This window comes from Stomoxys calcitrans, chromosome 1, assembly GCF_963082655.1.
Source record: "Stomoxys calcitrans chromosome 1, idStoCalc2.1, whole genome shotgun sequence".
NCBI classification, from domain to species: Eukaryota; Metazoa; Arthropoda; class Insecta; order Diptera; family Muscidae; genus Stomoxys; species Stomoxys calcitrans.
The window spans coordinates 236,920,157-236,946,379 of NC_081552.1; the positions used below are offsets into that span (position 1 = coordinate 236,920,157).

The window sequence follows — 26,223 nt, forward strand, 5'->3', positions numbered from 1 at the left end:
GGATATCCCACTGTACCCAATCAACGCCATCGCTCTCCTCTGTAGACGGTCCAGTAGCTCCGGGGATGATTTTGAAGCTCCAGCCCATACATGTGAGTTGTACTCCCTTTTCGGCCTTATAAAAGTGGTGTAGATGTTAAGAAGATCAGACGTAGTGAAGTATTTCCGTACACCGCTTAAGGAAGCCTAAACACTCGAATGCTTCTTTCGACACTTCAAATACATGTTTAGCCCAACGGGCTTCACTTTGTATTTTCATGCCCAGAACATCAAGAGCTTCTGATTGCTCAACATCTACACCGTTGATAGACAAAGATGATCATAATGGGCCAGTGAATTGTTTGTGTGACAACGTGCAGGATTATAATCTACTCGATTCATTCGACCCCGCTCAGAAATGACCAGCAAAGCCTGGCAGAAGTGTATCATCCATAACCTGCCTCTTGTCCTCAATCTCTCGAAGACTCGGTCTATGGTCGAATGAGTACGAATGACAAAGATTACTGTCATCCACAAATGAGTAGATCGGATTCGATGTCTGACCCAACAGATCGTTGATGAAAATAAGAAAAAGAGAAGGAAAAAGGGAAAGAACAGAGCCTTGGGGTAGACCTGTGGTCAATTTATGCTCATTGGATGAGAACCCATCCATAACGACTCGAATAGTGCGATCTCTGAGAAAGCTCGAAATAAATCTAACGAAGCCATTGCAAATTGCTAATTTTGCGTTTGGCGTTTAGCGTCATAGGCGGACATGCTAACCTCTGTGCTACGTTGGCCTCCATTGCCGACACCACGACAAGCTTTGATAGTAGTGCACCGTACTAGACCCTATCAAATGCCGTGGAGATATCCGGAGCCACAACCTTACTCTCACCAAACTGGTGGATTGAGCGACTCCAACGGTTGTATAGAAGTGCCATGAGGTTGGTCGCTAAGAGGGCCATTAGACTCTAAATACCTCACAAGATGGTGATTAACCATACTCTCCATGACCTTGGAGAGAGCGGAGCATATTGCAATTGGCTACGATAATTCGTAGGGTTGTTTGTTTTGTTTGTTTGCCTCACCCTTTTTGGGTATTGGCTGAACGTTCACAAACTTCCAACGAGCCGGGAAATCTCCCGCACGGTGGGCAAGGTTGAAAAGGTTGCGTAATGGACAAGCGAGCGTCGAAGAACACTTGCGCAAGACAATTGCTGATATGTCATCCGGACCGGGGGATTTATTTTTAGGATTTATTTCAAGAATCCTTTTAACTCCAAGAGTTCCAACAAATATTTGGGGCATGACGTCAAAATTTGCGATTGAGGGGAGTGGTTGATTGCTATCCGGCAGGGAAGAGTTCCCTGTAAATATATCAGCCAACAGGTTAGCCTTAGCAACCGGGTCAGTGAACGCTTGATCATCCTTAACAAGAGTTGGAATAGATGAAGAACTCTCTCTCTCTCTCTCTCTTTCCATGAACGACCAAAAGCTTTAACTTTCTCGTGTAGAAGCAAAAACCTTAGGACGCAGATGCTGTTCGTAAAGAAATTTCTCGCGTCTAAGCACATTGGCACACGAAGATCTTGCCTACTTGCGCAGCAGTTCAGTATTAACATTTTTATCCAAGCGCCAGTTCCTGAATGCCACCTCTTGCGATCTGACAGCATCTCTGCATGTCTGGTTAAACCAACTTTTGCCATCTGATTTAGCCGTTATAGTCTTAACTCGAATAAATGTTGCGTAAATGGACGCGTTTCGTCATTTGGTTAGAATAACTCATCGGCCATATTAGGTGTGAAGGCTTCAAGGGTCGTACGTTGGTATGTTGTACTTATACCGCTGTTCGTAAAGAAATTTCTAGCGCCTAAGCACATTGGCACACGTACTTATACCGAATTTATTGCGAAAACGCCTCTATGATATAAATTCCATATTAACCACGCTCGACAACCCTGTCTATAAGCTGTACTTTTCCCAATGCGTGTGTTTTTGTGTAATGGCAGATTTTTTGTCTACACCATTACACTACTCCCATGGTATACACACGATTCTGTGCATCTGTTGGAAGTTGCATTGATGGCTTTGAACGTTAGACAACGGTAGCTGTTCTCGCTGTTGCTCCGTGTGCCCATGTTCGAATCCCGGTCGGTCTCCGCCGTTTTTTTTTTTTTTTAATTTTCAAGGTTTTTGCCTGTTAGGGCGAAGATCAGTTCCTGAATGCCACCTCATGCGATTTGACAGCATCTCCGCATGTCTGGTTAAACCAACTTTTGTCGTCTGATTTAGCCGTTATAGTCTTAACTGAAATAAATGTCGCATAAATGGACGCTTTTCGTCATTTGGTTAGAATAACTCATCGGCCATGTTAGGTGTGAAGGCTTCAAGGGTCGTACGTTTGTATGTTGTCCTAATACTGAATTTATTGCGAAAATGCCTCTATGATATAAATTCCATATTAACCACGCTCGACAACCCTGTCTATAAGCTGTACTTTTCCCAATGCATGTGTTTTTGTGTAATGACAGATCTTTTGTCTACACCATTACACTACTCCCATGGTATACACATGATTCTGTGCATCTGTTGGAAGTTGTATTGATGGCTTCGAAGGTTAGACAAAGGGTAACGGTTCTCGCTGGTGCTCCATGTGCCCAGGTTCGAATCCCGGCTGGTCAGCGCCGATTTTTTTGATTTTCAAGTTTTTTGCCTGTTAGGGCGAAGATCAGTTCCTGAATGCCACCTCTTGCGATCTGTCAGCATCTCTGCATGTCTGGTTAAACCAACTTTTGTAGTCTGATTTAGCCGTTATAGTCTTAACTCGTTAGAATAACTCATCTCATTTGGTTAGAATAACTCATCGTCCATATTAGGTGTGAAGGCTTCAAGGGTCGTACGTTGGTATGTTGCACTTATACCGAATTTATTGCGAAAACGCCTCTATGATATAAATTCCATATTTACCACGCTCGACAACCCTGTCTATAAGCTGTACTTTTCCCAATGCATGTGTTTTTGTGTAATGACAGATTTTTTGTCTACACAATTACACTACTCCCATGGTATACACATGATTCTGTGCATCTGTTGGAAGTTGTATTGATGGCTTCGAAGGTTAGACAAAGGGTAACGGTTCTCGCTGGTGCTCCATGTGCCCAGGTTCGAATCCCGGCTGGTCAGCGCCGATTTTTTTGATTTTCAAGTTTTTGCCTGTTAGGGGGAAGATCATTTAATTTTACAATCTTTGTTGGTTTCTCTTTCGAGACGAGCTCAATGATGGGAGATTTTCTTTTTAAATTGAATTGGTTTTCTTCCTTCCTTCCCCCAAAAGGCTATAAATTTGATGTCTTTCTGAAATTTACAAAAGTTGTCTAACATTTACTCTTCGCATTTGGTTGCATCCTATTTAGAGTGCAGTGCCCCATATGCATGTATATGCGGTTGAATTTGTTCAACTATTATTATTATTATTATGGTAAAAGGATACCGGAAACCTCAACTAAACTCAAATAAAAACAAAGGAAAAACACTAAAGAGACTGACACTTACACCCAAATTCTGAACACATTTCAAGGAATTTGTTTCTTCTATGGGATATATTTTCGGTGAGGTAGGGGAGTCTTGAGGTTTTGGTTGGAGTCCCAGTTAAGTGTTGGTTACATCCTGGTTTCTGTTCCGGCACTGGTAATTGTGATTTGTTTAAAGATTTTATTTACACACTTCGAAGTTGTGAAGTGTTCTTAATTGGATCATGTTTCATAGCATTTTATTTTTTTAAGGGTTAGCCACAGCATTTTGATGAGGACCTAATGAGGTATGAGGTTCCTTATGGAATAGACAATTCTAGAGTGTGACTGACTTACATATGGTCAGGTAACTGGAGTGTTTGCTTGCAAAGGCCTGAGAAATGCAGTGATGTCAATAATTTTCCAGCTAAAACCATAAAAAACATGTAAAAATTTTCTAAATTTGGCCGGGTTGACGTTTTGGTACCCGGCGCCATGGATTCTGCAGAAAATTTCAACAAATTAACATAGTTGAAGATATATGTGAACCAAATTTCTACCAAATCAGCCCCAATTTGAAGCTTCTAGTGGTCGTAGAAGACTAATCGGGAGTTCGGTGTATATGGGAGCTTTATCAGGTTCTAGATTGATTCAGGTCAAACTGGAGGTCATAGATGAAGCTAGGAAGCAAAATGTCAGCCCAATCGGATAAGAACTGCACTCTCTAGAGGCTCAAGAAGTCAATATCCAAGATCGGTTTAAATGGGAGCTATAGCAAGTTATTGACCTGAATCAGATCAAACTTGGCTCGTAAGTTGGGGGTCATAGAAAAAGTTATTGTGTGAAATATCAGCCCAATAGGATAAAAATTGAACTCCATAGATATATGGCAGCCATATCAAAACATGGACCGATATGGCTCATTTACCCTCCCCCTTGACCAATTTTCAAAAATTCCAGATCTAGGAGATGGTTGCACCGATTTAACGAAATTTTGTATGCTACCTTATAATAACAACAAACAAATTTTGCCCATGAACATTTCACTAAGCAACAAAGGCAAACTTCTCACATATCAATGAGTGCAGTCCGATTCAAGTTTAAGCTCAATGATAAGGGGCCTCCTTTTTATAGCCGAGTCCGAACGGCATGCCGCAGTGCGACACCTCTATGGAGAGAAGTTTTACATGGCATAGTACCTCACAAATGTTGCCACCATTAGGAGGGGAAAACCACCGCTGAACATTTTTTCTGATTGTCTCACCAGGATTCGAACCGACGTCATAGGCGGACATCCTAACCTCTGCGCTACGGTGGCCTCCTTATGGTACCCCAAAAACACGAAATTGGTATACAATTTTGGGGTCAAATGACCAGGGGGGACGCCCCATCTTAAAACCCACCCGAACGGACATGTTTCCCGATTGGGCTAATATGGATATCAAATGAAAGGTATTTAAGAGTAGAGTACAAACTTGGTATACAAATTTCACTCTAAGTGTTCGAAGGTGTCCCCCACCCCCAAAAAACTCCCCCAAAAGGACACTTTCTTCGCTTGGGGCAATATGGGTATGAAATCAAAGGCATTTAAAAGAAGAATACAAATCTGACATAAAATTTTATTCCTTGGTATTTGAGGGGCCTCCCCAGTTCCCAAAACCTCTCAGCAGGACATATTTAGCATTTGGGACAATATGGATATTAAATGAAAGGTATTTGGAAGTTGAGTACACATCTGTTGGAAGAGTATGGTCTATGGTGTCTACAAGCCCACCCAATCTTAAAAACAACCAAAATGGGCATTAATGTCCAACGTCACAAAAACGGTATCAAAAGAAAATTCTTTGGGAGTTGACTAAGAATCTGGTAAACACATTTGGCTGAGTGTGGGACCGGCCCACCCTCCCAATACCCTTCCATGGGACGTGCAGTTCGATCGGGTTAATATGGTAATGAAAAGAAAGGTCTATGACCATAGAGTTTGAATCCAATTTTGATATAAGGATCCAAGTATCTGGATCACGTCTTGCCGTTTAGCAGGATATGTTGATCGCGACAATAAAGGACTCAAATAAATCGTTTTTTGGGTCTAAGCTTCGGGGGCCCGACATCTCCTTCTAATAGAAACAACACCAAACTGTCATGCATGACGATTGAGAAAATATTGTACACAAATGAAAGGATGTGCGATTTATATGGGAGCTATATCAAGTTTCAGATCGATTTGAACCATACGTGACATGTATTTTAAATGTCATAGAGAACGACATACTTCAAATTTTCAGTCAAATCGGATAACAATTGCGCCCTCTAATTTTCATGAATGGCGTATAAGGATACCGTGGTGAAAATAAGGCACTAATTTTTTTTATATCGGAAGGGGGCGGACCTTCCCCCTTACCATAGTTGTCAGAAACGCCAGATCTCGGAGATGGTTGGTGCGATTTAAGCGAAATTTTGTGTGCTCTCTTAAATAACCTAAATATAGGTATTGGGGAGTAGGGCACGAAATTGATACCCACTTTTGGGAGCAACTTCCTGGGGACCACCCCTTCCGCAAAACACCCCCCAAACAGGACTTATTAACGGGCCATGGCAATATGGGGCTCAATTAAAAGCTATTTGGGAGCAGAATACGAATCAGATATCCAAATGTAGTACCAAGTATTTGGCACCGCCCCTCCCCCAAAACACTCTCAAAAGAGATCAAGTTTACCTACCACGGCAATATAAATAGGTCTCAAATGAAGTATTTGATATTAGAAAACAAACTTGGTGTACAATTTTAGGGGCAATTGTATGGGCGATGCCTCATCCCCCATAAATTCCCCTTAAACCAATAGCAACATGTTGTTTAAGTAAATGTTATTTGAGAGTAGAGCACGATGCTGATACTTTTTGTGGGTCTGTGGCAATACCCCACCCCAAATATCCCTAAATTGGATATTTACCGACCACGACAATATGGGGCTCAAATAAAAGGTATTTGGGAGAGGGGCAATTGAAACTCTCATTCGGGAGTACGTTTCGAGGGGTCCACTCCACCCACTCCAACCCACCACCCACTTAACTCACCACCTCCTTAACCGACCACTCCCTTAAACGACAACCTTCTTAAACCACCACCCCCATAACCCACCATCTCCTTAACCCACCACCCCCTTAAACCACGACCCCCTTAATCCACCCCTCCCTTAACCCACCACTCCCTTAACCCACCACTCCCTTAACCCACCTCTCCCTTAACCCACCACTCCCTTAATCCACGATCCACTTAACCGACCACTCCCTTAATCCACCACCCTCTTAACGCACCAGAAGAAAGAAAGTTTTCTATATATCAAGAAAACTGATCATGAGGATTATTGTTAACCTAAGAGGCGCAAACCAGACAGTGGGTCTGTATACAGTCGGGCGGTGCCGACTGTGTAATACCCTATACCAACCCTATAAGTATTGGGTTGCCCAAAAAGTAATTGTGGATTTTTCATGGATTTTTCTTCTGTCAGTTATCAGCTGTTACTTTTAGCTTGCTTTAGAAAAACTTTACACTTTTTTCTAAAGCATTCTAAGTTTTATTAAAAATGCATTTACTTTCTTTTAAAAAATCCGCAATTACTTTTTGGGCAACCCAATAGATAGTTGTACCCGTTTTTTTCCATAGCTCCCCAGTCGACGTGGTTCTCATAACCCCACTTATGTCAAGCCAAACTGTCCTTCCGACACTTTCGTAGAGCCAGTGCACCATCAGGGATTTTTGTCTTCTTTTCGAGCCCATGAGTCTTTTTCACATAGTGACCAACATCTAAGATCGCAACCAGGTATTTAATTGTATGCGATATTGAGATAAATCCATCTAGGAAGCGTTGTTCTTCATCATCTTACCTTATTTTCGTCTTACCGCTGAACAGGCACATCTGTGTTTTCTGGGTGTTAACTTGACCCTTTCAGCCTCCCCATGTACAACATTTGGATAGTCGTTCTTTAAGTGCATGAGAATGGTTTAACAATCCACAGTCTACCCATTTTTAATATTCCATCTATTTTCTCTCGGAGAGCGAGAGATAAATGATACTAAACAGAAATATCATCTAATGACTGGTGGCTAAAACTTTAATTTCATAACTCATCCAGTGCTTAAGAAGTTTATCCGGTGACAAAATTTTGCTTAGACGAAAAGTTTGTGTGCACTTGCCATTCCCAAAGGATTAGAAAGCATGTCCCTTCTAGCTTAAATCCTATCATAAATCTTCGTAATGCCACAAAAACAAATCCATAAGCACATGTATCCATGTTCTTATCCTATGCCGGTTCACCCACACCACACCACACCATACCACATCACAAACAAATTTCTTATACTTTAAGACTTTTGTTGTTACGCAGCCAAAGAGCACAGATCCTTGTTTGCATATTTCTGTGCTACGTTTACAGTCTAAGACGGTTTTTGGGAAACATTTAATATGACGTTGGGATTTGCTGTTGAAATGAATGCATTTCCATAACTTTGAACTTGCTGGGGTTTTTCGTTTCCACTTCCCCCCAATTCTTTTGTATGTTTGTTTGAAGGCTCTGCTCTGCTTGGCAATGCAAATGCTACAAATCCGCAACTGTGGTATTTGTTGTTGATTGCATGGAGTTTCATGGTGCATGTAGTTCTAGGTCTGGACTCCTTTATCATCATTTGCTTGGGGATTTTTGAGATTTTTTCTCCTCCCCTGTCGTCTCATGTCTTATTTTTTCCTAGATTTAGGATAAATTTGCATTATTAGTTTATGCCATGCAAATTTTTTGTGAGAAGGATGATCAAATACATCTCCCACTTTTCACCACCCTTTTCTTGTTATGGAAACGGGTTTTGAGTTTTAAATGATAATCGCTTGGACAATCAGTTTGAAAGTTTATCGAATGTTTCTAAAACAGATATTGACGACTCATTCCGCAAGAAAATGATATTTCAATAAAAACCAGTAAGGAAGGGCAAAAGTCGGGCGGTGCTGACTGTATAATACCCTATACATACCCCATAAGTACAATGTGGGACCTATATCCAATTCTGAACCAATTTTGATGGACTTCGGCGAGCAAATATGTTCAAACTGTAAAAACTACGGTTGACAAATGACAACATTATGGCATACTACCCAAAATCTGACGAACGTATATATGGGAGCTATATCTAATTCTGAACCGATTCTGAGCAAACTTCTCAGATACTGCGGCAGTCATCGAAGAGAGCGTTTTGCAAAATTTTAGCAAGATTGGTCAATAAATGCACTTGCTGTGACTCTGGAAGTTAAAATCAGGCGAAAAATATATATGAGAGCTATATCTAAATCTGAACCGATTGACATGATATTCTCCAGTAATGTTAAGAGTCAAGAGAAAATCCTTCCTGCCAAATTTCGAAAGAATCGATTAACAAATGACCATTTTATTGCCATATTACTGAAAATCGGACGAAAATATATATGGAAGCTATATCTAAATCTGAACCGATTTTGAGCAAACTTCTCAAATAATGTGATAGTCGTCGAGGAAAGCGTTGTGCAAAATTTTAGCAAGATTGGTCAATAAATGTGCTTGCAGTGGCTCTAGGAGTGAAAATCGGGCGATATTCATATATGACAGCTATATCTAAATCTGAACCGATTTCCATGAAATTCACCAATGATATTGGGAGTTAAGAAAAAATCCCTCCTGCCAAATTTCGAAAGAATCGATTAACAAATGACCATTTTATTGCCATATTACTGAAAATCGGACGAAAATATATATGGAAGCTATATCTAAATCTGAACCGATTTCGAGCAAACTTCTCAGATAATGTGGTAGTCGTCGAGGAGAGCGTTTTGCAAAATTTTGTCAAGATTAGTCAATAAATGTTCTTGCAGAGGCTCTAGGAGTGAAAATCGGGCGTTATATATATATGACAGCTATATCTAAATCTCAACCGATTTTCATGAAATTCACCAGTAATGTCGAGAGTCGTAAAAAAATCCTTCCTGCCAAATTTCGAAGGAATCGGTTAACAAATGACCATTTTATTGTATTATTACTGAAAATGGGACGAACGTATATATGGGAGGTATATCTAAATCTGAACCGATTCCGAGCAAACTCCTCAGATACTGTGGCAGTCGTCGAGGAGAGCGTTTTGCAAAATTTTGGCAAGACGGGTCAATAAATGCACTTGCTGTGACTCTAAAAGTCAAAATCGGGCGTTATATATATATGACAGCTATATCTAAATCTGAACCGATTTTCATGAAATTCGCCAGTAATGTCGAGAGTCATAAAAAAATCCATCCTGCCAAATTTCGAAAGAATCGGTTAAGAAATGACCATTTTATTGCAATATTACTGAAAATCGGACGAACATATATATGGAAGCTATATCCAAGTCTGAACCGACTTTGACCAAACTCTATGAATATTGTGGTAGTCGTCGAGGAAAGCGTTGTGTAATATGTTGGCAAGATTGGTCAATAAATGCACTTGCTGTGACTTTAAAAGTTAAAATCGGGCGTTATATATATATATGACAACTATATCTAAATCTGAACCAACTTTCATGAAATTCACCAGTAATGTCGAGAGTCATAAAAAATCCATCCTGCCAAATTTCGAAAGAATCGGTTAAGAAATGACTATTTTATTGCAATATTACTGAAAATCGGACCAACATATATATGGGAGCTATATCCAGATCTGAACCGATTTTTTCCAATTTCAAAAAGCTTCGTCCCTAGGCCGAAAAACATGTCTGTACCAAATTTGAAGACGATCGGATGAAAGCTGCGACCTGTACTTTGTACAAAAATTAACGTGGACAGACAGACAGACAGACGGACAGACTGACGGACAGACAGACGGACAAATAGACGGATAGACGGACAGACAGACGGACGGACAGACAGACGGACGGACAAACAGACAGACAGACGGACAGACAGACGGACAGACAGACGGACAGACAGACGGACAGACAGACGGACAGACAGACGGACAGACAGACGGACAGACAGACGGACGGACAGACGGATAGACGGACAGACAGACGGACAGACAGACGGACGGACAGACAGACAGACGGACAGACGGACAGACAGACAGACGGACAGACAGACAGACAGACGGACAGACAGACAGACAGACAGACGGACAGACGGACAGACGGACAGACGGACGGACGGACGGACGGACGGACAGACAGACAGACAGACGGACAGACAGACGGGTGGACAGACAGACAGACAGACAGACAGACGGACAGACAGACGGATATAGCTAAATCGAATCAGAAAGTGATTCTGAGTTGATCGGCATACTTATCAATGGGTCTATCTCTCTTCCTTTTGGGTGTTACAAACAAATTCACTAAACCTGTACCACAGTAGTGGTGTAGGGTATAAAAATACATATACGAGCAACGCGAACCCCTAACGGGTGAATACAATAAATGAGACATAGTACAAATTAAAAGAGAAGCGAGATGATTTTTTTTTGCGAAGTGGCAACAGGCGTGGCAAAACTGTCCCAATGGCAGATGCACATCATTCCGTGTAGTGAAACATGGATGAACAGAAAACATGGTGAAGTGGATGTTTACTTGACTCAAGTTTTGGACCTTATCTGCACCGATACCATATAAAAGAATGCGCAGTATGTGAATTTTGTTCAAATACGGAAGACAGCGTGGAACACAAAATTCTTAAATGCTACCATGGTGAAGGCGTTAGGTATAACCACAATGTACATAGCCACGAGACTGACATGGGTTTAGAAGATGTGATGGATGAGATGATGAAATCACATGAGAAGTAATGACAGGAAAAAAGGGCTCACCAGCTAGATCGAATCCCTAAACTCAACAGACATGGAAACCAATACTGAAAAAAGCAGTTCAAGAATGTCACCCCGAAGTTGCGGTTCCGGTGTAAGACCACTATTGACAGTACGCTATCATAAGGTCCATATGAGAAAAAACAAGTAAAAAGGCATTAAGTTCGGCCGGGCCGATCTTTGGATACCCACCAACTCGGATGTATATGTAAACCGACTTTCGACACAATCTGATGAAAATTGGATAACTTATGCACCCAAATGCAGCACGGACATTGAGTGGTCTAATAAATATAAGTCACTGTTGAATTTTGTATTTAAAATTTCAGCAAAATCGGATAAAAATGAAGCTTTTATGGGCTTCAGAACCTTTAGCGGCAGATCGCTCTTTATGGAAGCTACATCTCAATATTGTCCGATGCAAACCATATTTGGGACGGACATCGGGAGATCTAAAACTACCCACTGTTTCAAATTTCAACGAAATCGGGTAATAATTAGAGCTTTTATGGGCTTCAGACCCTATATCTGGAGATCGGTCTATATGACAGCTATATCTAAATAGAGTCCGATCTGTACCATATTTTTGTCGGATGTAGATAGGCTTAAAATTGAGCATTATTCGAAATTTCAGCGAAATCGGATAAAAAATAAAGTTTTTATGGCATCTAGACCCCTTATCGGGAGATCGGTCTATACGACAGCTATATCTAAATATAATCCGATCTAAACCATATTTGGATCAGATGTCGGGAAGCTTAAAATGACTCATTATTTTAAATTTCAGCGAAATCGGGTAATAGATAACGTTTTTATGGGCTTCAAACCCTTTATCGGGAGATCGGTCTATATGGCAGCTAGATCTAAATATGGATCGATCTAATCCATATTAAGGTCAGATATCGGGATGCTTAAAACAACTCACTGCTGCAATTTTCAACAGGGTGTTCAGAACACCATATGCAAAATTTCAGCCAAATCGGACAAACATTGCGGCTTATAAGGACTCAAAAAGTCAAATCGGGAGATCGGTTTAAATGGGAGCTTTATCAAAATCTTAACCGATATGGCGCATTTGCAATCCCCAATGACCTACAACAATAATAAGAATCTGTGCAAAATTTCAAGCGGCTTGCTTTACGCGTTCGACCGCTATCGTGATTTCGACAGACGGACGGACGGACACGGCTAGATCGACTCAGAATGTCGAGTCAATCAAGAATATATGTACTTAATGGGGTCTAAGACGAATGTTTCGAGGTGTTACAAACGGAATGACTAGATAAGTATACCCCCATCATATGGTGGTGGGTATAAAAATGGTGTCCAAGGGCTTAACACAACTCAATGTCTCAAATTTCAGCGAAATCGGACAATAAAAGCACCATTTATGGGGTCAAGACGTTAAACTGGCAGATCGGTATATATAGCAGCTATATCCAAATCTGGATTGATCTGAACCAAATTGAAAAAAGATGTCGAAGGGCCTAACGAAACTCAATGTCCCAAATTTCGTCAAAATCGGACAATAAATGCGTCTTTGTGGGCCTTAAGCCGAGGGATCGGTCTATATGGCAGCATATCCAAATGTAAACCGATATAGGGTAAATTGAAGAAGGATGTCGAAGATCCAAACACAACTCACTGTCCCATATTTTTGCGAAATTGGGCAGTAAATGCGCCTTTTATGGGCCCAAGGCCTTAAATTGAGGGATCGGTCTATAAGGCATCTCTATCCAAATCTGGACCGCTCTGGGGCAAATTAAAGAAGGATGTGGAGAATGGCCTAACACAAGTTATTGTCTTATATTTCGGCAAAATCGGACAATAAATGCACCTTTTATGGGTTCAAAACCTTTAATCGAGAGATCGGTCTATATGGCAGTTATATCCAAATCTGGACCGATCTGGGCCTAATTCAATTCACTTTCCCAAATTTCAGCAAAAACGGATGCTAAACGTGGCTTGTATGGATCTAGATCCTAAATCGGCAGATCGGTTTATATGGGGGCTATATTAAGATAAAGTCGAATATAGCCCATTTTCAAACTTAGCCAGGCTATGGAGAAAAACAGAATCTCTACAAAGTTTCAGCTCAATATCTCTACTTTTAAAGATTGTAGCGTGATTTCAACAGACAAACGAACGATCCTCCGATTTAAGGATTTAGACCTATAACCGTTTTGCTGAAATTAAGCGCAGGGAGTTGTGTTAGGCCAATTTTTGCCGAAATTCGGGACAGTGAGTTGTGTTAAGCCCCTCGGCATCCCATCTTGGCCTCTAGAGGGCGCAATTGTTATTCGATTTGGTTGAAATTTTGTTGTATGGCGTGTTCTTTGACATTTAGCAGTTACACAAAGTACGGTTGAATCGATCCAAAACCTGATATAGCCTCCATATAACCCGATCTTCCGATAATACTTCTTGAGCCTCTAGAGGGCGCAATTCTTATCTGCATTGGATGAAACTTTGCTTAATGACATCTTCTTTGACCCCTAACATACGTCCTAATTATGGTCGGAATCGATCCATAACCTGATATAGCTCCCATATAAACCGATCTCCCGATTTTTCTTCTTGAGCTTCTACAGGGCGTAATACTTATCCGATTTTGCTGAAATTTTGCACAGTGACTGTATCTATGACCTTTAGCATACCTTAAAAATGTTGTTTGAATCGGTCCATAACCTAATATAGCTCCTATAAAAACCTATCTCCCGATTTTAGTTCCTAAGCCTCTAGAGGGCGTTATTCTTATCTGATATGGCTTACATTTTGCACACTAACTGCATCCATGACCTCTAACATGCGTATCGAATATGGTCAGAATCGGTCCATATCCTGATATAGCTCCCATATAAACCGATCCCCAGATTGAATTTCCTCAGCCTCTAGAGGGCGTAATTCTTATCTGATTTTGTTGAAATTTTGCACAGTCACTGTGTCTATGACCTCTAACAAACGTGTTAAATAGGGTCAGAATAGATTCGTAACATGATGTAGCTCCCATATAATTCGATCTCCCGCTTATACTTCCTCAGCCACTAGAGGGCGTAATTCTTATCAGATTTGGCTTTGACATTTTGCACTGTCGCTGTATTTATGACCTTTCACATACCTGAAAAATGTTGTTTGAATCGGTCCATGACCTAATACAGCTCCCATAACAACCTATCTCCCGATTTTACTTCTTCAGCCTCTAGAGGGCGTAATTCTTATTAGATTTGGCTGACATCTTGCACAGTCAACGTATCTAAGACCTCTATCTAAAGTGCCAAATATGGTGTGAATCGGTCCAAAACCTGATATAGCAACCATATAAACCGATCTCCCGATTGTACTTTCTCAGCCTCTAGAGGGCGTTATTCCTTTCTGATTTGGCTGACATTTTGCACGGTAACTGTATCTATGATCTCTAATATTTATGTCAAATATGGTCTGAATCGATTCATAATCTGATATAGCTCCCATATAAACCAATCTCCCGATTTTACTTTTTCGACCTCTAGAGGGCGTAATTCTTATCACATCTGGCTGACATTTTGCACAGTAATTGCATCCATGACCTTTAACATACGTGCCAAATATTGTCAGAATAGGTGCATAACATGATCTAGCTGCCATATAAACCGATCTCCCCTCTAGAGGGCGTATTTCTTGTCTGATTTGGCTGAAATTTTGCACAATGGTATGGAATCGGTGAATAAGCTCCAATAGCATAGAAATTCTTATTCATTATCTTTTGTTTGCCTATAAAGAGATACCGGACCAGGAACTTGACAAATGAGGTCCATGGCAGGGGGTATATATTTCGGATTCGGCCCGGCCAAACTTAGCACGCTTTTACTTGTTTATATTTTTCTCGACAGTTTCTTTTTGGCTTACCAGCAACGACAACGGAGGCCACCGTAGCACAGAGGTTAGCATGTCCGCCTATGACGCTGAACGCCTCGGTTCGAATCATGGCGAGACCATCAGAAAAAATTTTCAGCGGTGGTTTTCCCCGCCGAATGCTGGCAACATTTGTGAGGTACTATGCCATGTAAAACCTCTCCAAAGAGGTGTTACACTGTGGTACGCCGTTCGGACTCGGCTATAAAAAGGACGACCCCTTATCATTGAGCTTAAACTTGAATCGGAATACACTGATTGGCATGTGAGAAGTTTGCCCCTGTTCCTTAAGGGAATGTTCATGGGCAAAATTTGCATTTAAAAGTAACGACACTGACATTGAGATTTTCGGCTAGGACAGAACCAGATATGTGTATGACTTACCAATGTTATTTTCTTGATATTAAAATAATTTTTCGTATTGCTGCCAGTACCTGCAAGGTAAATGAAAAAAAGATTAAAATTTTATTTTGATAAATAACACACATTAAAAATTCCTAGATTGAAATATTTTTAAAAAATTTAATATAAAATTTTAGACCTTTCTTTAGTAGCCTTTAAAAAAACCCCTACACATCACCTTCATAGTAGACTGGCCACTGCAGAAAATCAGTCATAGAAATTTATGCCCAAGTTTGGCCAACATTTCAACCTTCGACCCACAGAAGTCATGACTCACAGCAACTAACTTAACGATAGATATGCCAAGGCATATGGGCAAAAGAGTAGTTCTACTATTGTAATTCAATTAGCTCCATCAAAGCTACACTCTGGATTATCTTCCGCATTGAAGACCCACAGGAAATTGATACCCACACTCGCACAGGCAAGCAGCAAAGTATATGTGTGTGTGTGTGTGTGTGTGTGAGTATATATGCATTTCATAACCAAACGAAAGAAAGAACACATGAAACATTCACTTTAAGTGTCGCATTTAAATTCCATGTTCTATTCAAAGTAGAACTTGAGTTGTTGCCTGTACGTGCCATTTAACTTGAACGGACTCAACGAACGCCAAATGAAACGAATGAACGAACCCACGAGTGTGTGCGGAGAAATACCTGAAAAAAATATGAAATTCAAAACATACATCCACACACACGCACACACACACCCACACACACGGAAGCTGCCATGAAGGCAAACGGAGCCATTGACCAGTTGTACGTATTCACAGTCATGCTTATGTACACCTAAGGGGAACCTGAGTTGTATGTTACTGACAAAAGAGCGAGTGCCTTTGAATGGAGGATGAAATGAGAAAAAAAAAAAAACAACACGAATGAATGAATATCCTTGCAAGCGCCATGACCAATTTTAAAAAATGCCATTCAATTGAGTATTTATGACCGCCTAAACATTAGAGTGGGTCAAAATGTGTATTTCATAAAGAAACGTGAGCAGAATCTTAAGTTTAGGCAAGAGTTGTGGTGGCGGCAGGGGATTTACAGAGTTTTGAATTTGTTAAATGCTCTACTGGTATGAGTGCTGAATAGTTTATTATTTTATTTTCATTAAAGTAAAACCTGGGGATTTGGGTTGTGAAACAAAAGCCCTTGAGGTTTTGCTTTAGGCTGAGAGTATATAAAAATAAAATTGAATTAAAAACATAAAAATACATTGAAACTCTAAACAAATAGGCATGTTATAATTTAGGCTCTAAGTTCGGCCGGGCCGAACTTTGGATCCCCACCACCTCGGGTATATATGTAAACCACCCTTTGTCATAATCCGGGGAAAAATGCATAATTTATGCCCCCAAAACAGCTTTACCGAAATATGGTCCGATTTGGAGCAAATTCAACATTTATATTGAGAGGTCTAATAAGTAGTCATTGTTCAATTTTGTAGAACAAAATATTAGCCTTTGTGGTAGCCATATCCAAATATAGACCGATTTGGACCATAAACGACACGGATGTCGAAAAGCCTAACATAAGTCACTGTGTTAAATTTCAGGGAAATCGGTATATAAATGCGCCTTTTATGGGGCCAAGACTTTAAATCGAGAGATCGGTCTATATGGCAGCAATATCCAAATCTGAACCGATCTGGGCCAAAATTGAAGAGGGATGTCAAAGGGCCTAACACAAGTCACTGACAATAAATGAGCCCTTTTATGGGCCCAAGACCTTAAATCGAGAGATCGGCCTAAATGGCAGATATATCCAAATCTGGACCGATCTGTGCCATATTCCAGAAAGATGTCGAGAGACCAAACTTAATCCACTGGTCCAAATTTCGGCGACGTCGGATAATAAATACGCCTTTTATGGGCCCAAAACCTTAAATCGGGATATCGGTCTATAAGGCAGCTATATCCAAATCTGGACCGATCTGTGCCATATTGAAGAAGGATGTTGAAGGGCCTAACACAACTCATTGTCCCAAATTTTGGAAAAATCGGACAATAAATGACCCTATATGGGCCCAAAACCTTAAATCGAGAGATCGGTCTATATGGCAGCTATATCCAAATCTGAACCAATTTGGGCCAAATTGAAGAAGGATCTCGAAGGGCTTAACTCAACTCACTGTCCCAAATTTTGGAAAAAACGGAAATTAAATGCGCCTTTTATGGGGCCAAGACCTAAAATCGGCGGATCGGTCTATATGGCAGCTATATCCAAATCTGGACCGATCTGTGCCATGATGCAAAAGTATATCAAGGGGCTTAACTTAACTCATTGTCCCAGATTTCGGCGACATCGGACAATAAATGCGCCTTTTATGGGCCCAAAACCTTAAATTGAGGGATCGATCTATATGGCAGCTATATCCAAATCTGGACCGATCTATGCCATATTGAAGAAGGATGTCGATGGGCCTAACACAACTTACTGTCCCAAATTTCAGCAAATTCGGATAATAAATGCGCCTTTTATGGCTCCAAAGCCTAAAACTGAGAGATCGGTCTATAGCAGCTATATCCAAATCTGGACCCATCTGGTCCAAATTGACGAAGGATGTCGAAGGTCCTTACACAACTCACTGTCCCAAATTTCAGCAAAATCGGACAATAAATGACCCTATATGGGCCTTAGACCTTAAATCGAGAGATCGGTCTATATGGCAGCTATATCCAAATCTGAACCGATGTGAGCCAAATTGATGAATGATGTCGAAGGACCTAACGCAACTCATTGTCCCAATTTTCAGCAAAATCCGATTATAAATGTGGCTTTTATGGGCCTAAGACCCTAAAGCGGAGGATCGGCCTATATGACAGCTATATCCAAATCTGAACCGATCAAGACCAAATTGAAAACAGACGTCGAAGGGTCTAAGACAACTCACTATCTCAAATTTCATCAAAATCGGATAACAAATGTGGCTTTAATGGGCCTAAGACCCTAAAGCGGAGGATCGGCCTATATGACAGCTATATCCAAATCTGAACCGATCAAGACCAAATTGAAAACAGACGTCGAAGGGTCTAAGACATCTCACTATCTCAAATTTCAGCGATATCGGACTATAAATGCGCCTTTTATGGCTCCAAAGTCTAAAACTAAGAGATCGGTCTATATGGCAGCTATATCCAAATCTGGACCGATCTGGTCCAAATTGACGAGGGATGTCGAAGGGCCTAACACAACTCACTGTCCCAAATTCCAGCAAAATCGGATAATAAATGGTGCTTTTATGGGCCTAAGACCCTAAATCGGCCGATCGGCCATATGGGGGCTATATCCGAATCTGATCCGATCTGAGCCAAATTGACGAAGGATGTCGAAGGTCCTTACTCAACTCACTGTCCCAAATTTCAACAAAATCGTATAATAAATGTGGCTTTTATGGGCCTGAGACCCTAAATTTCGACAGACATTCGGACGGACATGGCCAGATCGTCTTAGATTTTTACGCTGATCAAGAATATATACACTTTATAGGGTCGGAAATGGATGTTTCGATGTGTTGCCAACGGAATGATAAAATGAATATACCCCCATCCTTCGGTGGTGAGTATAAAAACGGCAAATCACCCGGCCCTTATAATATACCTGCTAAACGGTTGCGTTATGGGGCTTACCTCATAGCTCAAGCGATCATCCCAGGGATACAAACGCTGTTCCCACAGAATGGAAGAAGGGGATCATGGCCACAATCCCAAAGAAGGGTGATCGCACCCAGTGTAAGAACTGGACAAGGATAACATTGCTAAACGCAGTAACGTATTTCCCCTGCACTTGACATCATTTTGGGGAAGTAACAGCCAGGTTTTCGACTAGGACGTTCTTGTGGCAACCACATAAACTCCCCGCTCATAATCATTGAGCAGTCTGCAGAATTTAATAAACACCTATACCTTTTATTCATCGATTTCGAGCGTGCTTTTGAGACAGTTTCACGAAGTTCCATGTGGAGCACGCCGTTGAATAAGGGCCTCTCTGAAAAAATCGTACCACTAATTTGGGATCTGTATAGGAATGCTGCCGTTTCAGTCCGTTTCAATGGAAAAGAAGGCCGAAATTTCGGAATCGACAAAGGAGTGAAGTAGGTTTGCATACTGTCACAGACGCCATTTTCATACCCACCACCATAGGACCATATAAAGTGGCCGAACGCAGTCGAACATGAGTCGATCTAGCCATGTTCGTCCGTCCGTCTGTCGAAATCATGATAGCGGTCAAACGCGTAAAGCTTTACGCTTGAAATTTTGCACAGATACTAACTATTGAGGTAGGTCGTTGGGGATTGCAAATGGTTCATATCGGTTCAGATTTGGGTATAGCTCTCCTGTGAACCGATCTCCCGATTTGACTTCTTGAGTCCCTGGAAGCAGCAATTTTTGTCCGATATTACTTGAATTTTGCACTTAGTGTTCTGTTATGACTTGCAACAAGTGTGGTAAGTACGGCCTAAATCAGCCTATAACCTGATATAGCTCCCATATAAATCGATATCCCGATTTGACTTGTTGAACCCCTAGAAGCCACAATTTTACTGCATATCATTGAAGACGTTCAAAATTCCTCCTATATTGGCAGCAAAATAACAAAGGACGGAGGATCAGAGACAGTTAACGTGTACGTATCAACAAGGCGCCTTTCACATAATACAAAAGTCAGGATCTTCAACAGTAGTGTGAAATTTATTTATACTCTACATCACTACTGTGGTACAGGGTATTATAACTTGGTGAATTTGTTTGTAACACCCAAAAGGAAAAGAGATAGACCCATAAGTATACCGATCGACTCCGAATCACTTTCTGATTCGATTTAGCTATGTCTGTCCGTCTGTCCATGTTAATTTGTGTGCAATGTACAGGTGGCAGTTTTCATCCAATCGTCTTCAAATTTGGTACAGGCATGTTTTACGGTCTAGAGACGAAGCCTATTAAAATTGGAAAAAATCGGTTCAGATTTGGATATAGCTCCCATATATATGATCGTCCGATTTTCTGTAATAATGCAATAAAATGGTCACTTGTTAACCGATTCTCTCGAAATTTGGCAAAAAGGATTTTTTTATGACTCTTAACATTACTGGTGAATATCATGGAAATCGGTTCAGATTTAGGTATAGCTGCCATACATATATATCGTCCGATTTTAACTTCTAGAGCCACTGCAAGCGCATTTATTGACCAATCTTCCCAAAACTTCGTACAACGATTTCCTCGACGACTTTCACAGTGTCTATAAAGTTTGCTCGAAATCGGTTCAGATTCAGATATAGCTCCTATATATATGTTCATCCGATTTGCAGTAATATTGCAATAAAATGGTCTTTTGTAAGCAGATTCTCTCGAAAATTGGCAGGAAGGATTTTCTCTTGACTCTTAACATTACTGGTGAATATCATGGAAATCGGTTCAGATTTCGATATAGCTCTCATATATATTTATCGCCCGATTTTAACGTCTAGAGTCACAGCAAATGCATTTATTGAGCCATCTTGCCAAAATTTTGCAAAACGCTTTCTTCGACGACTGTCACAGTATCTGAGAAGTTTTCTCGAAATCGGTTCCGATTTAGGTATAGCTTCCATATATATATGTTCGGCCGATTTTGAGAAATATTGCAATAAAGTGCTCATTTTTTAACCTATTCTCTCGAAATTTGGCAGGAAGGATTTTCTTATGACCCGCAAGGATAGTCCCCTTCCTCGCTATCCTTGCGGGTTCCACTTCAGGACATATCTCGCTATATATACAGTCCCCTCCCTCGCTGTCCTTGCGGGTTCCACTTCAGGACATTTCTCGCTATATCGTCGCGCGATCGGCGTAGGATATGACCCAACAAAGTCCATTTTTCTTCCGAATTTTTGCATCGATAGGGGAAGTGTTTCTTCTTATTTGCAATTCTTCCTTCCTTGGATATTCGAAATACGGAAAATTTTAAGTATTTGTCGTTGCCAGCGATTTATGAAAACTTGGACTTTACGGGTAGTCGCTTGTGTCAAGCTCCAAGCCCGAAAAACTCATGGTTCCACTGTACGGAAAGAGAGTTGCAATCAACTCATATTTCGTGGAATCAAGCCAAGGCTTTGGCCATCGATAGAGCTCGACGAAGAGAGAGATCATTGATGCCCTATGTTCATACTGGCCATATTTTGTCGTAATAAGTTGGTTCAAATCTTATAAACCCCTAATTATGGATGACGCTTGGGCAGAAATTTGGTTGATATGCTGAAAGAAGTAAAGTCGAATACAGTAGAGAATCTATGGTAAAAAATGTCATATAAATCAATCCCCTGATTTACTTCCAACACAAAATTGGCGCAAGTAGCGTGGTGGTTGGTATACATGGCCCGGCCCAAAGTTTTTGCCATTTTCCATAACTGACTGAAATATCGGACCATCTTTTTAACAACTTGTGGTAAACTTTAATAGCCTAGGTACTTCCTATGACTCTCTTCCTATTCGTTTGGTTTTGGCTTTTTCCCCTTTAGTTTTTGTTCATCTTTCATGTTCACTCCCACATTTGTCCAAAAAAAAACATAGCATTGCAATCATAAATAAAGTTTTATTCTCTGCAAACGGTTCTTTCGCATTTGTGTCTGTGTGCGTGTGTGTGTGTGTTTATATATGTGGCTTTTGGACTCATTCATTACATCCTTTATGCCTTCGGAACGCATCGTACACATTACAATGTGATGGCGTCTGTATACTCAAAAAAAATAATTCATTGCTCATAAACGAATTTTTCGACAAATAAACTTCTTTTATGGAAAACAGACTTTGTTTATGACAAGAATGTAAGAATTTGGGACAATAAAAAGGATGGATTTTTCTTTATGGTGCGGAATTTTATCAAACTAATAATGGACTTTAGAAATTGTGCTGCCTCCAGCTCGGAGCCGTTAGGTGCAAGGTTTTTTGTAAAGTAAAATTTTTTTTTTACTTTCCGAGTTTACATACTTACACTATTGCGAACCTCCAAATACTGTCAGACTGAGCTTTACCCAAAGCAAAAACACAATGAGCCTTTCCTAGCTCCACTCTGCCAAAAGAATCATCCTTTTGTGTAATAAATTGTTTTTTTGCTATAAACGAAGTATGTTTGGCTTAAATGAAGTTTTGACTGTTTGCGAAAAAAAGCCATTCTTTACCACAGACGGAGTTTATGAAAGTCTTACCATAACCAAAGTGACTTTAACATCAAAATGTGACAATTTCATCACTAATGATCAATGGTGGAGGCAAATGCTTTACAGTTACTATAAAAAAAAGTACCTCCCCAAAGGAAAAGATTTGTTTGTCCCAACGATATTCTAAACCTTTTATTTTGTTGCGTGTATTTGTGTAAATCCTTTATATAAAAATGCCAAAAAAGCCCCCACGGCCAGAGTAGCCAGACTTTCTCAGACTCTGGTCACTGTTACATACTCGAACTCAGTGCCAGCCAAGTTGAATGTTTGAATTGTTTCCACATTTTGTATTCGGTTATTGTGACAGTGTGTCCTTCCGTTATGCCATTCGCATAAAATTCGTATTACATTACGTTGCCTTGGGAAATCTTGGATTCGTTTCATGGTTTTTTTTTTTTTCTTCTTTTCTTCATTCGGAAAGTGGTCATGCTTTCGCATTGTACACCACACTCATATAGAAAAGAATCACATACGCAGAGTCATTTTGACCTCTCGCATGTACGTGAAGCACTAAGGACACATTTTCTTTTTTGGGTAAGGATAATTTAAAAATTTTTTTTTGTAAGATATGTCAATGGTGCTTTTAGGAATTATTAAAAATTGTTAAATGTTATAGTGGAAAAATCCTATTAAAACTTGCAAGAAAATATGGACCAAAGGCGAACAAAGCCGTCTTTTTAACATCCTATATTATAGTGAATTTAAGAGTAAAGTCTATTAAAAGATTCAGAGAAATTATTCAGAAAAATTATAGAGATATGTAAATCGGAACCCACGCTCCTGTAGAGAATCGGTCTAATCACGCTCCTGTAGAGCCAGTGGACTATCCTCATATTCAGGTGACATTTCGAGCCTGCGGTCCGTCTACATTGTGCCCAATATCTGTAAGCTCCTGAATGTGACACTTCCAATTAAGTTTCCTATCCAAGATCACTCCTAAGTACCTTTGACCTTATCGTATATCGAAATCGTTTTGTTGAGGAAACGTTGTGCTTCAAATTGGAACTCGTAAACAGGCATATTTTAGTGTTCTCTGGGTTACCATTGAGATCCATGGGTCTAGCTCAGTCATATGCTATATGCAAGACCTTTCTGGCCTTTCTGCATAGCTGGTTCGGATCTTTACCCCCAACAAGTATTACAACATCCTGTTATTGGGTTGCCCAAAAAGTAATTGCGGATTTTTCATATAGTCGGCGTTGACAAATTTTTTCACAGCTTGTGACTCTGTAATTGCATTCTTTCTTCTGTCAGTTATCAGCTGTTACTTTTAGCTTGCTTTAGAAAAAAAGTGTAAAAAAAAGTATATCTGATTAAAGTTCATTCTAAGTTTTATTTAAAATGCATTTACTTTCTTTTAAAAAATCCGCAATTACTTTTTGGGCAACCCAATATAATACTCTGTCTCCCTTGTTGTGCGACGGATCGCTTTCTTGGTCTGCTTGGGAGCTTAGCAAAGCCATCGCTCACTTTTGCCGTCATGCCGCTGACCTCATCTCACGATTCGGCTGCGATGACAGCTGTCTGAATCCGAGTCGGAAACACCACCTTTACTTAAAGACTGGGGACGAACTGTGTATTCTGACGACTAGTTGTGCGCTTTAAGCATTACTCTTGCCTACAAGTGCCCACGCCTATAGGTCGAATTGCAGAAATATGTGGAGGGGCTTAACCTAACTATCTGTCCCAAATTTCGGCAACATCGGACAATAAATGCGCCTTTTATGGGCCCAAAACATTAAATTGAGAGATCGGTCTATATGGCAGCTATATCCAAATCTGGACCGATCTGAGTCAAATTAAAGAAGGATGTCGAAGGGCCTAACACAACACACTGTCCCAAATTTCGGCGACATCGGACAATAAATACGCTTTTTATTGCCCCAAAACCTAAAACCGAGAGACCGGTCCATATGGCAGCTATAACCAAATCTGAACCGATCTGTGCTATATTGCAGAAGTATATCAAGGGGCTTAACCTTACTAACTGTACCAAATTTCAGGAAATTCAAATTCAAAATCGGATAATAAATGTGACTTTTATGGGCCTACGACCCCAAATCGTAGGATCGGTCTATATGGCAGCTATATCCAAATCTGGACCGATCTGGACCAAAATAACGTAGGATGTCAATGGGCCAATCACAATTCACTGTGCCAAATTTCAACGAAATCGGATAGTTAATGTGGCTTTTAAGGCCCTAAGACCCTAAATCGGAGGATCGGTCTATATGGCAGCTATATCCAAATCTGAACCGATCTGGGCCAAAATACCGTAGGATGACAATGGGATTATCACAACTCACTGTCCCAAATTTCAGCAAAATCAGATAACAAATGTGGCTTTTATGTGCCCAAGACCCTAAATCGGAGGAATGGTCTATATGGCAGCTATAGCCAAATCTGGATCGATCCTGGTCAAATTGGAAAAGGATGTCGAAGGGCCTAACACAATTCACTGTGCCGAATTTCAGCGAAATCGGATAACAAATGTGGATTTTATGGGCCTAAGACCTTAAATTGGAGGATCGGTCTATATGGCAGCTATATCCAAATCTGGACCGATCTGAACCAAAATAACGTAGGATGTCAATGGGCCTATCACAATTCACTGTGCCAAATTTAAGCGCATTCGGATAGTTAATGTGGCTTTTATGGCCCTAAGACCCTAAATCGGAGGAATGGTCTATATGGCAGCTATAGCCAAATCTGAACCGATCTGGGCCAAATTGGCGAAGGATGTCGAAGAGGCTAACCAAATTCACTGTGCCAAATTTCAGCGAAATCGGATAACAAATGTGGCTTTTATGTGCCCAAGACCCTAAATCGGAGGATCGGTCTATATGGCAGCTATAGCCAAATCTGGATCGATCCTGGTCAAATTGAAAAAAGGATGTCGAAGGGCCTAACACAATTCACTGTGCCAAATTTCAGCGAAATCGGATAACAAATGTGGCTTTTATGTGCCCAAGACCCTAAATCGGAGGATCGGTCTATATGGCAGCTATATCCAAATATGGACCGACCTGAACCAAATTGACGTAGGATGTCAAAGGGCCAAGCTCAACTCACTGTCCCAAATTTCAGCAAAATCGGATAAGAAATGTGGCTTTTATTCGCCTAAGACCCTATATCGGCTGATCGGTCTATATGGGGGCTATATCAAGATATAGTCCAATATAGCCCATCTTCGAACATAACCTGCTTATGGACAAAAAAGGAAACTGTGCAAAATTTCAGCTCAATATCTCTAGTTTTAAAGACTGTAGCGTGATTTCAACGGACGGACATGTCTAGATCGTCTTAGATTTTTACGCTGATCAAGAATATATATACTTTATAGGGTCGGAAATGGATGTTTCGATGTGTTGCAAACGGAATGACAAAATGAACATAC

General features: G+C 40.5%; 1 protein-coding gene across 4 annotated transcripts in view; it reads right to left on the bottom strand.

Annotated features, from left to right (window-relative positions):
- LOC106091103 (uncharacterized) overlaps positions 1–26,223 on the bottom strand; it is a 316,167-nt gene that overhangs the window by 82,142 nt on the left and 207,802 nt on the right. For 3 of the 4 annotated variants that reach the window (XM_059360640.1, XM_059360638.1, XM_059360637.1), the window contains one exon: positions 15,612–15,661. The exons of the other annotated variant lie outside the window; for it this stretch is intronic. The gene's annotated coding sequence lies outside the window, so the exon portion shown is untranslated. The remainder of the gene's footprint in view (positions 1–15,611; positions 15,662–26,223) is intronic. 4 annotated transcript variants of the gene reach the window in all.